At 37.6% G+C, this 12,929-nt stretch overlaps 1 pseudogene; it reads right to left on the bottom strand.

The window, feature by feature from the left end:
* Positions 1-338: 338 nt before the first annotated feature.
* On the bottom strand, positions 339-904 carry LOC136386494 (cAMP-responsive element modulator-like; annotated as a pseudogene).
* Positions 905-12,929: the final 12,025 nt, after the last annotated feature.

Here is a 12,929-nt window from a genome sequence, read left to right as displayed (position 1 = left end):
AATTTCTGGTAACAAAAGCCAACAAGAAACAAGTAAAGACATTTGTGTCTTACCATGTTTGCATGCATCATAAAGACAACAAAAATAAGTTTTAAACTTTTACAAGAGATAAATACAAACAAACATATAAATAGGAAAAACTTGTCCTTGCTTATTTTCACTCTGAATTGTCTTCTATATTCAGTAACAAAATTTTTACTTTTTAAAGGTATGTGATAGATATAAAAAATTTCTCACTTTAACAAAAAAATGTAGCTTTCATTTTATAATACACAGGTTAGGTATTAATGATACATTTTTAAATAAAACAATTTAATGCCAAAACCTGTGTTGCTTTGCTATAACTGGAGAAGACTTAAATATGGCATTGTATCAAATCTTATCCCAGCATGCATACTGTATTGCCCCGTTCCAATCTGATATATGCTAGTTGGTAACCTAATCCCATGGTAATGTTGTCAGGTGGTATTCCTCACTCCTCCAATTTTTCTTCTTCAGTCTTAGAAACACCAGGCACATCAGAGGAAAGTTCAGTCAGAATATTTTAATAAAAGGTCTTTGTGAAATGATTTGTCTATATTTATGAGGTTTGATTACACCTTTTGATTCTGCAGATTCACCTGCTTCTCCAATCGCTGCTACTTGGCCAGTTTGTATTTGTGGCAACTGAAAAACTGATGTTTGTAGTGTCTCAATTACTCCCTGGACAAGTATGGTTTGGCTTGAGGGCAATTACACTAGAGTTACAGCTGTGGAGCTGCTTCTGGTACCTGATCTAGGTACAGAATGCAGAGATTGAATTTTTATCAGTCTGAGTTGGCATCTGAGCAGATTTGCTCTCTGTCATGGAATATTACACAGAATCTCTTCCATCCTGCTGGGATTCAATTGTTTCCCTGACCATTTGTCTTAATATATTTTTCCTTCTACATTTTTTCATTATTAAGACATTTGTAATAAATGATTGGCTCCTTCCCCTTCTTTCTACATATAACTGTCTATGATGTGATTTCTCTAGCAGACCACCCCACTGATTACAGATAGGGCAAGGTGGAAATGATGAGCCCCAGGTCTTCAGGAGCTTCACCACTACACAGTATCCTATTGCAGTCAGCCCCATGTGGCCTCCGGTCACCTCTGTTGTGCAGCTGGCTTCTCTGCCTAGTTGGATTCTGTAGTAGTAATTTTTTATGCTGTTGCCACACACTAGGCACTAACATTGTTTGACTCTTTGCCTTAATGTTTTGTGTCTCCTTATTAGACAGGACAAGGATCTGAAGGTCTGGGCTCTTCTTACTAAATGCTATTCTTGCTAAATAATAAAATGTAGTACAGTATTTTGCAGCTACAGCTGCAACTGATGAGCTTGACTGGAATCCCAACTGGATAATATTAACTAACCTCAAAGAAGAAATCAACATATAATTAACCAAATACTGTATATAAGAAATGGCTAAGCCTCACAGTAGAAGACAAAGCTTTAGATGTGAATCCCCTGTCTTCTTTACCTGCTGCAAGTAAATAAAACTATCTATTGACAGCTATGTCTCATTCTTGAATAGAATATTCCAAGTGGTGAACCCCTTGAATTTGGTAACATCCTGGTCAATAAAAGTTCCAGGTATTGTCATTCTTATAATAAACCTTAAACTTATTCCACTGAACATCCTCATACTTATTTCACTTTTAAACTTTTGCCAAGGTCAGCTTCATGTTGTGTCTTCTAGTGAAACTTAATCCTTTTTCAAGCTGGTGAACTTTGAATCCTAATTGGCATCTGTAAATGCAACTAAATGCCCATCATTCTCCTAGATTAGGGGAAAATGAACCATTTTCTTAAGGGTAAATCAATTTCTTCATATGTTAGATGTTTGGCAGCTAAATCTGTAGACATGCTTTTTTACTATAACGTGTACTGAAGCTTTCTGGCATCACATGAAAAAATTGAGTTTTGAGTCCCACTTTTACCCATAAGGGTGAGTCCTCACCTTGTGTATGAAACATTGGTAGAGCTATACTAATCCAAGAGCTTTCTGATGCTCTTAATCTTAGGAGTCTTTAAAGATTTGAATCAGAATGTAGTGGTGTGATAAAGTTAATTCAATTCCCACTAAGGTAAAACAAGAGTTCAAAGCTTGGGGATTTTATTGTTCAGAACTCGGTATGTCAAAGAAGGAGGTCTACGTGGACCCTGAAGATTGTTAAGGTAGATAAAGCATTTGGGTTTGAATTCATCACTCTCATACAAGGTGTGGTGGACAAAACAGAAAGAGATTTATTCAACTTCCTAGTTCTTCAGCAGCTGGAGCAGTTAAAGGATAATGTCAAAGTTGCATTTAGAAGGGTGGTTCGTGTTCTCTATTTTATTTTTTTTCACTTCTCTAGAAACATGAAATCTAGGTCAGTTTATGTAGGAGTCATAGCATGAGCTTCGGTAAGACTGAAGATTAAAGAAATTTTGTTTTGAAAAGGTGAAAAGATGTGTAAAGAAGCAGGTAGTAGGAATGAAAAAGGGTCTGGCATGAAGTACAGAGTATTATTCATCTTGGACATTCTTCCCTTCACAAAATAGCACTTCAAAATGCAGGCCATATCAAAAGGTGAAGATCATGGTAGGAGTATCCAGGAGAAAGATCATGGATGGAACATGCCATTGCTCTGTTGAAAGGAAATTCTGAGTGCAGTAGTAAGAGTCTGCATACATTCAACATGAACTACTCATATTATTTATTTCAAATAAAAATATAGAAAAATTCTTCAGTGACTCAGTAGTTATATATTCTTTGATTGTAAAGTGGTTCTCTAATATAAGAATCAAGCTGCCAGGTAATCCTTGGAGATAAAATTTTGTTTTTGAAAATCAATGTATCATGTCTGTTGAGGATTGAGATTGATATCACTCGTTCAGAAGAAAAATATATAATATTTTAATATCTTTGGACTCTTAAAAATTTGAACTTGGATTTTTCTAGTTGTTTGAGAAGTCCTGTCTTACAATGCAAGCTGGAAAAGATGCAAGCTGGGTAGAGACCAACCTATACCTCATTCTGGTGAGAAAAGAATCTACTACCATGCCCAATCTCAGTAGTTAAAATTCCAGAGTCAGAGGGCTGAGTAAACAGATACTAATACTAAGAACAGACTAAGAGATGAGCTGTGACAGTCATTTCTTAGTGTCACACTATTGAATATTCATTTAATATATTCACAGATGACTAGGGGGGAGAAAAGCACGGGCTGCCTAAGATTTAAGTGTGAGCTTTGGTTGTTTTCTCTTTTTCTGTATTTTTCTGAAGTGAGAAGGCAGAGACATACTCCTGCATGTGCCAAACTGGGATCCACCTGGCAAGCCTACTAGGGGGAGATGCTCTGCCCATCTGGGACCGCTGCTCCATTGCAATTGGAGCCATTTTTGCACCTGAGGCGAAGCCATGGTGCCAGCCTCAGCACCGGGGCTAACTTTCTCCAATGGAACCTTGGCTGAAGGAGGGGAAGAGAGAGATAGAAAGGAGAAGGGAAGGGGTAGAGAAGCAGATGGCTGCTTCTCCTGTGTGCCCTGACTGGGAATCAAACCCGGAACTTCCACAGGCTGGGCCAACATTCTACTGCTGAGCCAACCAGCCAGGGCCATGAACTTTGGTTCTTTATAAGAATGTTCTGGATGTCAGAGTAATGACAGCATGAAAAATACCCTTGATCTCTCCCCTTGAAATTTCAACAAACTGAACAGCTATAATGGCAGTTTGAAGAAATCCCAGATGGGCTCCCAGGCTTGCCTGAAAAGATTTGTGAATTGAATCAACTAAAGGTGGGAAGGGTGAAAATGAGGAGCAAAAAGAAAAGCATTCACAGCCAAGTTCTGGAGAGGGAAAAAGCCCAGACTGTCTAGGCTTTAATCTGCAGGGGCTTCGGAGAGGGGAGAATGGAGTGACTGGATCTTTTTCTGCTAGGAGAAGCAGAGAGACTTGGGGGGGGGGTCAGTTGCAGAGGTACTGAAACAAAGAGGTGGCAGAATGAGGGGCTCATGGCTAGTGTTCTTGCAGACTGCTGGTCGCCTGCACTCAGGACAGAGACAAAGAAATACAAGGGGTGGCCCCCAAGCCTCTCATATCTCATCTCCCTTCCCTTGTGGGGTATGAACAGTGGCAGAGACATACCCCAAAGTTAATAATACAGGGCCTCTCTTCCCCCTGAAGAGAGGTGCCCTGTCTCTCATACCGTGATCTGTTGAGACATGAGGAGGATCACCCAGAGGCCTCAGATTGACACTGTTAAGGCCATAAAGCCCTCACTACATACCCCACCCATCATTGCAAATGCAGCACAGCCTCCATTATCAGACAACATCTCTATGGAGGTCAACCTGGGAATTTCCTACAGCTAAAACTTGTAATACAGTGCCACCTATGGGAATTAAAAAAAACACAGAAAATCCTCTTGGAACTGGAATGTCACTGCCTTTGCATTTTTTCTTTTGATTTATTTATTTTTGGTGGGTCTTTTGTTTGTTTTTGAGTATTGTTTTCTTTGGGTTTGTTCTGTTTTCTTGGGGTTTTTCTCTTGTATTTTTTGTTTTTATTTTTGTAGTTGTTTTTTAAATTTCTTAACAATACAATGCTCAAATGCCACCAAGGCAGAGGAAAACTATACCATGGCTAACCAAGAAAGAAACACAGTTCAGGAAGAAAATAAAATATCTCCAGAAAGCAAATTAAATCACATGGAAACATTGGAGTTAAATGATAGAGAACTCAAAATTGAAGTTTTGAAAATACTCAATGAGATGCAATAAAACACTGATGGGAAATTTAATGAGCTCAGCAAACAAATTCATGAATAAAATGAGTACTTCATCAAGGAGGCTGAAATTTTAAAAACAGCTGAAGAACTTAATACATAAATTGAACAATGAATTAGCAACTTTAGCTAATAAAACAGGCCAGTTAGAGAAGAAAATCAGTGACATAGGCAACCAGAGATGATACAGAGGTAAGAAAAGAGAGACTCATGAATTTTAAAAAGTGATAGAGTTCTACGAGAATTCTTTGACTCCATCAGAAAGAGCAATATAAAAATAATGGGTATATCAGAAGAAGAGAGGGAGATGAGAATGTAGAGCCTATTCAAACAAATAATTGATGAGAATTTCCCTAGCCTAAGGAAAGAATCAGATCATTGAATCCAAGAAGCAAACAGAATGCCAGGTTGTCTAAATCTAAACAGGCATTCTACAAGCACATTGGAATAAAATATTCAAAAATCAATGACAAAGAAAGACTCCTTATGGCAGCTAGGGAAAAGAACATAACTATAAAGGAAGGCCCATCAGGGTATCATCAGATTTCTCAACAGAAACTCTACAAGCCAGAAGAGAGTGGACCCAAACATTCAAAGTTCTGAAAGAGAGGAGTTACCAGCCAAGAATATTATATCCATTAAAGTTATCCTTCACATACAAAGGAGATATAAAAACTTTTCTAGACATACATAAGCTGAGGGAATTTATCACCAGAAAACTCTCAGTGCAGGAAATCCTCAAGGGGGTTACTCCACTGGATACTAAGAACAAAACAAAACAAAACTACAAGTAAAAGCTCCACAAGTTTACAATATAAACAAGGATAACCTGTGACAATAACATAAAAGGGGAGAGTATAAAGATCTGTCATACCTAAGGAGGATGGAGTGTAGGGTCACTCATAAGATAAGGGACCCTTATATTTATGAAAATTTTTTCTTAATAGCCTAATGTTAACCACCACCACCACCACCAACAACAACAACAACAAAACAATACTGAAACACATAGCTTAAAAAAAAGAGGAACCAGAGGAAAGAAGTATGGACTACCACCAAACAAAAACAACTGACAGAAACACAAAGTAGAAGAACCAAAAGAGACACAGAGGTAGTAGAAAACAAAACATAAAATGGCTATAGGAAATACTGCAGTGTCAATAATTACCCTAAATGTAAATGAACTGAACTCAACAATAAAGAGGAACAGAAAAGAAGATTGGATTAAAATGCAAAACTCAACAATATGCTGCCTTCAGGAAACATATCTTAGCTACAAGGACAAAAGTAGACTTAAAGTAAAAGGTAAAAATGGTTCTCCAAACAAATAATACCCAAAGAAAAGCAGGTGTAGCCATACTAATCCCTGACAATGCTTACATCAAGACAACAAAGGTAACAAGAGACAAAGATGTACATTTAATAATGATAAAGGGAACAGTATATCAAGAAGACATAACTCTTCTTAATATATATGCACTGAATCAAGGTGTAAAAATATATGTAAGACATCTTTTAACAGCACACAAAAGAGGAAACAGACAAAAACACAGTCATAGTTGCAGAGCTCAACACACCATTGACGGTTTTAGATAGACGATCCAAACAGAAAATCAATAAAGAATTATCGGCCTTAAATGACACACTAGACCAAATGGACATGATAGATATTTGCAGCACATTAAGTGCTAGAATATCAGATTATACATGTATTTCCAGTGTTCACGGAACATTTTCAAAGATATGTTGGGTCACAAAACTAACATCAACAAGTTCAGGAAGACTGATATTATACCAAGCATATTTTCTGACAATAAGGCTTTGAAATTAGAATTCAACTGCAAAGAAAAAAAAAAAGTAAGAATACCTACAAAAATGTGGAAATTAAACAACATATTTCTAAAAAAATGATTGGGTCAAAGAAGAAACAGAAGCAAAGATCAAAAGATATATAGAGGCCCTGGCCATCTAGCTCAGCAATAGAGCATCAGCTCATCATGTGGAAGTCTGAGGTTCGATTCCTGGCCTGGGCACACAGGAGAAGTGCCCATCTGCTTCTCCATCCTTCCCCTTCTCATTTATCTCTATCACTCTTTTCCCCTCCCACAGCCAAGGCTTCATTGGAGCAAAGTTGGCCTGGAGGCTGAGGATAGTTCCATGGCCTCCACCTCAGGGGCTAGAATGACTCCAGTTGCAATGGAGCAATGCCCAAGATGAACAGAGCATCACCCCCTAGTGGGCATGCCGGGTGGATCCTGGTCGGGTGCATGCAGGAGTCTGTCTCTCTGCTTCCCTGCTTCTCACTTCAGAAAAATACAAAAAAAAAAGTATATATACAGACAACTGAGAATGACAACATGACATATAAAAACTTCTGGGATGCAGAGAGAGCAATAAGAAGAGGAAAGTTAATATCATTATAGGCTTATATCAAGAAACAAGAGATCCCAAGTAAACAACCTAACATTACATCTTAAAGAACTTGAAAAATAAGAACAAAGGCAAACCAAAGTCAGCAGGAGAAAGGAAATAGTAAAAATTAGAGAAGAAATAAAGTAGAGAATAAAAAATCTATAGAAACAATATTACAACAATGAGCTGGTTCTTTGAAAAGATTGAGAAAATTGACAAATCACTGGCTACACTCACTAAGGGAAAAGGAGAAATTACTCATAAAAACAAAAAACAAAAGAGAAATTAACAGACATCACAGATATACAAGAGGGTCATATTAGAATAATATGAAAGATTATATGCCACCAAATTCAACAATGTAGAAGAAATGGCTAAGTTCCTAGAACAATACAATCTTCTTAAACTGAATCACGAAGAAGTGGAAAACCTAAATAGACATATAAGCAGGGAGGAAATAGAAACAACTATCAAAAACCACCCCAGAAACAAAAGTCCAGGGCCAGTAGGCTATACTAGTGAAGTGTACCACACATTCAAAGAAGTTTTTACATGTATCCTTCTCAAAGTCTTCCAAAAAATAGAAGAAGCAATACTCCCTAACACATCTTATGAAGTCAACATACCCTGATAGCAAAATCAGGCAAAAGCAACACAAAGAGAGAAAACTACAGACCAGTGTCTCTAATAAATAGAGATGCAAAAATCCTAAACAAAATACTAGCAAATCGAATACAAAAACACATTTAAAAATAATACATTATGATTGGGTGGGATTCATTCCTGGAGCACAAGAATGGTACAATATATGTAAATTGATCAATGTAATAAACCATATCAATAAAACAAAGGACAAAAATCATATGATCCTATCAATAGATGCAGAAAAGGAATTTGATAAGATACAACAGCTATTTGTTTTTAAACACTTAACATGGGTATAGAAGAAAAGTACTTCAACATAATAAAGGCCATATATGACAAACCATCAGGCAATATCATACTAAATAAATGGTGTAAAACTGAAAGTTTTTCCTCTAAAATCAAGAACAAGACAAGACTGCTCACTCTCTCAACTATTATTTAACATACTTCTGAAACTCTTAGCAGGAGCAATCAGGCAAGATAAAGAAATAAAAGGCATCCATGTTGGGAAAGAGGTTAAGGTATTATTATTTCCAAATGACATGATCCTGTATATACAAAACCTCAAAGACTCAACCTAGGAATAAACTTAACAAAGGATGAGAAGAACCTTTATATTGAAAACTATAAAGTATTACTGAAAGAAATGGAAAAATATCCCATGTTCATGGATGGAAAGAATGAACATATTTAAAATGGCCATATTACCCAAAGCAATATACAAATTGAATGCAATCCCCATTAAAATTCCAATGTCTTTTTTTTTTTTTTTTTTTTTTTTTACAGAGACAGAGAGAGAGAGAAAGAGGGATAGGGACACACACATAGAAACGGAGAGAGATGAGAAGCATCAATCATCAGTTTTTCATTGCAACACCTTAGTTGTTCATTAATTGCTTTCTCATATGTGCCTTGACCATGGGCCTTCAGCAGACCGACTAACCCCTTGCTCAAGCCAGTGACCTTGGGTCCAAGCTGGTGAGCTGTGCTCAAATCAGATGAGCCTGCACTCAAGCTGGCGACCTTGGGGTCTCAAACCTGGGTCCTCCGCATTCCAGTCTGATGCTCTATCTGCTGCACCACCACTTGGTCAGGCCCAATGGCATTTTTAAAAGAAATAGAACAAAAAATCACCAGATTTGTATATAAAACTATAAAAAATCCTGAATAGCCAAAGCAGTCCTAAGATAAATGAATAAAGCTGGAGGTATCATACTACCTGACTTCAAATTATACTACAGAGCTACAATAATCAAAAAGCAAGGTATTGGTAGAAAAACAGACATACAGACCAATGGAACAGAATCAAGAGCTCACAAATAAAGCCACATACCTATGGACAAATAATCTTTGACAAAGGAGCCCAAACACACAATGCACAGAAGAAAATCTTTTCAATAAATGGCACTAGGAAAATTGGAAAGGCTCATGCAAAAAGATGAATATTGACTACAGGTTGTCCTCCTGCACAAAAATTAATTCAAAGGTCTAAATATAAGATATGAAATAATAAAATACATAGAAGAAAACATAGGTACTAAACTTCTGGACCTTGGCTGTAGGGAACAATTTATGAATTTGACCCCAAAAGCAAGGGAAGTAAAGAAAAATATATATATATAAATGAGAGTATATTAAACTAAAAATATTCTTCACAGCAAAACAAACTGGCAACAAAACAAAAACACAGCCAATGTAATGGGAGTTGAGATTCACAAACAGCTCTGATAAGGGGTTAATATCCAAAATATATAAAGAACTCACAAAGGTCAGCGACAAACAAGCAAACAATCCAATTAAAAAATGGGGAGAGGATCTGAACAGACACTTCTTCCATGAAGACATGCAAACAACAAATAGATATATGAAAAGATGCTTATCTTCACTAGCTATTAGAGAAATGCAAATGAAAACTACAAGGAGATACCACCTCACACCTGTTAAATTGGCTGTTATAAACAAGACAGATAATAATAACAAGTGTTGGAGAATTGGGGGAGCAAAAGGAACCCTCATTCACTGCTGGTGGGAATGTAAACTGGTATAGCCATTATGGAAGACAGTATGGTGGTACCACAAAAAATTAAGAATAGAATTACCATATCACCCAGCAATCCCTCCACCAGATATCTATCCAAAAAACCTCAAGAAACATTTGTACACAAAGACACATGCACCCCCATGTTCATCACAGCATTATTCACGGTGTACAAGATATGGAAACACCCAAAGTTTCACTTGGTAGAGGACTGGATAAAGAAGGTGTGGTATATATATATATATATATATATACAATGAAATACTACTCAGCCATAAGAAATGATGATATCTTGCCATTTATGACAATATGGATGAACTTTGTATAACAAGTTAAATAAGTAGATCAGTTAAAGCTAAGAACTATGTGATTTCACAGATAGGTGGGATATAAAACTGGCTCATGGACATAGATAAAAGTGCAGTGGTTACCAGGGGGAGGGGAGAAAAGAGGGACAAATATATGGTGATGGAAAATGATTTGACCCTGGGCAATGGGCACACAACACAATCAACTTTTCAAATGTTACAGAAATGTTTACCTGAAACCTATGTACTCTTATTAATATCATCCTGTTCAATTTAATTTATAAATAAAAAAAGAATGTTCAGCCAACAGGACTAGGCTATAACGAGAGGGTTTCAGAAAGGAAGATCATGCAGTTTCCTGGAGGTTCCCAGAATGTTTCTCTTCAGAATATCATGGTGACTGCAGATGCAAGAGGGCAGTATAATGTCTTTCCTCCCTGACCTGATGGTGAGTCACTTGGGGGTTGATTCAACTGTGTGTTCCCTGATTACCTAAACTTCAGCTTACACAACCTTCTAAGCACACTATGAAACAATCCCCACTGATTCAGAAGAAACCTAAGAGTCCCATGGCAGGTTCTCTCTGCTTTCAGGACAAACCAGTATAGAACCCCAAGGGAGAGCTTTCTCTGCCTGGTGTGTAAAGTCTAGGTCAGTCTAACTTTTTACACAGGGGGCCAGTTCACTGTCCCTCAGACAATTGGAGGGCCGGACTATAAAAAAACCATGAACAAATCCCTATGCACACTGCACATATCTTATTTTAAAGAAAAAAACAAAACGGGGACAAATACAATATTTAAAATAAAGAACAGGTAAATTTAAATCAACAAACTGACCAGTATTTCAATGGGACCTATGGGCCTGCTTTGGGTAATGAGATGGTCAATGTGCTCCTCTCACTGACCAATGAAAGAGGTGCCCCTTCCGGAAGTGTGGCGGGGGTGGATAAAAAAATTTATTTTTTTAATGGGGTTACATCAATAAATCAGGATACATATATTCAAAGATAACATGTCCAGGTTATCTTGTCCTTCAATTATGTTGCATACCCATCACCCAAAGTCAGATTGTCCTCTGTCACCTTCTATCTAGTTTTCTTTGTGCCCCTCCCCCTCCCCCTTTCCCTCTCCCTCTCCCTCCTCCCCCCCATAACCACCACACTCTTATCAATGTCTCTTAGTCTCACTTTTATGTCCCACCTATGTATGGAATAATGCAGTTCCTGTTTTTTTCTGATTTACTATTTCACTTCGTATAATGTTATCAAGATCCCACCATTTTGCTGTAAATGATCCGATGTCATCATTTCTTATGGCTGAGTAGTATTCCATAGTTTGTATGTGCCACATCTTCTTTATCCAGTCATCTATTGATGGGGTTTTTGGTTGTTTCCATGTCCTGGCCACTGTGAACAATGCTGCAATGAACATGGGGCTGCATGTGTCTTTACGTATCAATGTTTCTGAGTTTTGGGGGTATATACCCAGTAGAGGGATTGCTGGGTCATAAGATAGTTCTATTTTCAGTTTTTTGAGGAACCTCCATACTTTCTTCCATAATGGTTGTACTTTACATTCCCACCAACAGTGTATGTGAACCTCATTTTCTAATCACAATTCAGCAAAACCAAAAATTAAGTGGAAAATGGCAATATTGTACAGCTCTTGGGTTAAAGGAAGTATTAATGAAAAGTGTAATAACAAACAATTTTGAAATTATCAATGACATCATGATGATTAATTCTATGTACCAACTTGACTGGGCTAAGAGAAGCCCAGATAGCTGGTAAAATATTTCTGGGTGTGTCTGTGAGGGTATTTCCAGAGATTAGCATTTGATTGAGTAGATTGAGTACAGAGATCTACTGTTACCAATGTAGGGGGGATCATCCAATCTCTTGGGAGTCAGAATAGAACAAAAAGGCAGAACAAGGGTGAACTCCCTCACTCACCTCTTATGTTGATACCTTCATCTTTTGTTACCCTCAGACATCAGAGCTTCTGGTTCTCTGGCTTTCAGACTTCGTGATTTACACCCATTCCCCCACCCCACCCCCAGTTCTCAGGCCTTTGGTTAAGTTATATAATCAGAACCCCTGGTGTTAAGGCAGGGGTCGGGAACCTATGGCTCACGAGCCAGATGTGGCTCTTTTTGATGGCTGCATCTGTCTCGCAGACAAATCTTTAATAAAATAATGTTAAAAATATAAAACATTCTCATGTATTACAATCCATTCATTTCCTACCGCTCATGCTCATGGCTGCGGGTGGCTGGAGCCAATCACAGCTGTCCTCTGGGACACCACCAAATTTTTATTGAATAATGCGCAACGTACACGGGTCGTTGTATGGCTCTCACGGAATTACATTTTAAAATATGTGGCGTTCATGGCTCTCTCAGCCAAAACATTTCCTGACCCCTGTTCTAAGGTCTTCAGACTCAAGACTGAAGGATACCATTGGCATTCTTTTTCTCCAGCTTGCAGATGGTAGATTATGGGACTTCTGAATCTTCATAACCATGTCAGTCAATTCTTATAATAAGCTCCCTCTACACACACACACACACACACACACACACACACACACACACACACACTTTAGCTTCTGTTTCTCTGGAGAATCCTAATTAATACAATCACCATATATAAAAATTATGGAATGGAAAAAAAACATATTTGGAAGAAAATCCATAGCCTTAAATGATTTTATTACTAAACAACAAAA

Source organism: Saccopteryx leptura, chromosome X, assembly GCF_036850995.1.
Source record: "Saccopteryx leptura isolate mSacLep1 chromosome X, mSacLep1_pri_phased_curated, whole genome shotgun sequence".
Classification (NCBI taxonomy): Eukaryota; Metazoa; Chordata; class Mammalia; order Chiroptera; family Emballonuridae; genus Saccopteryx; species Saccopteryx leptura.
This window is presented reverse-complemented; position numbering and strand designations above follow the sequence as displayed.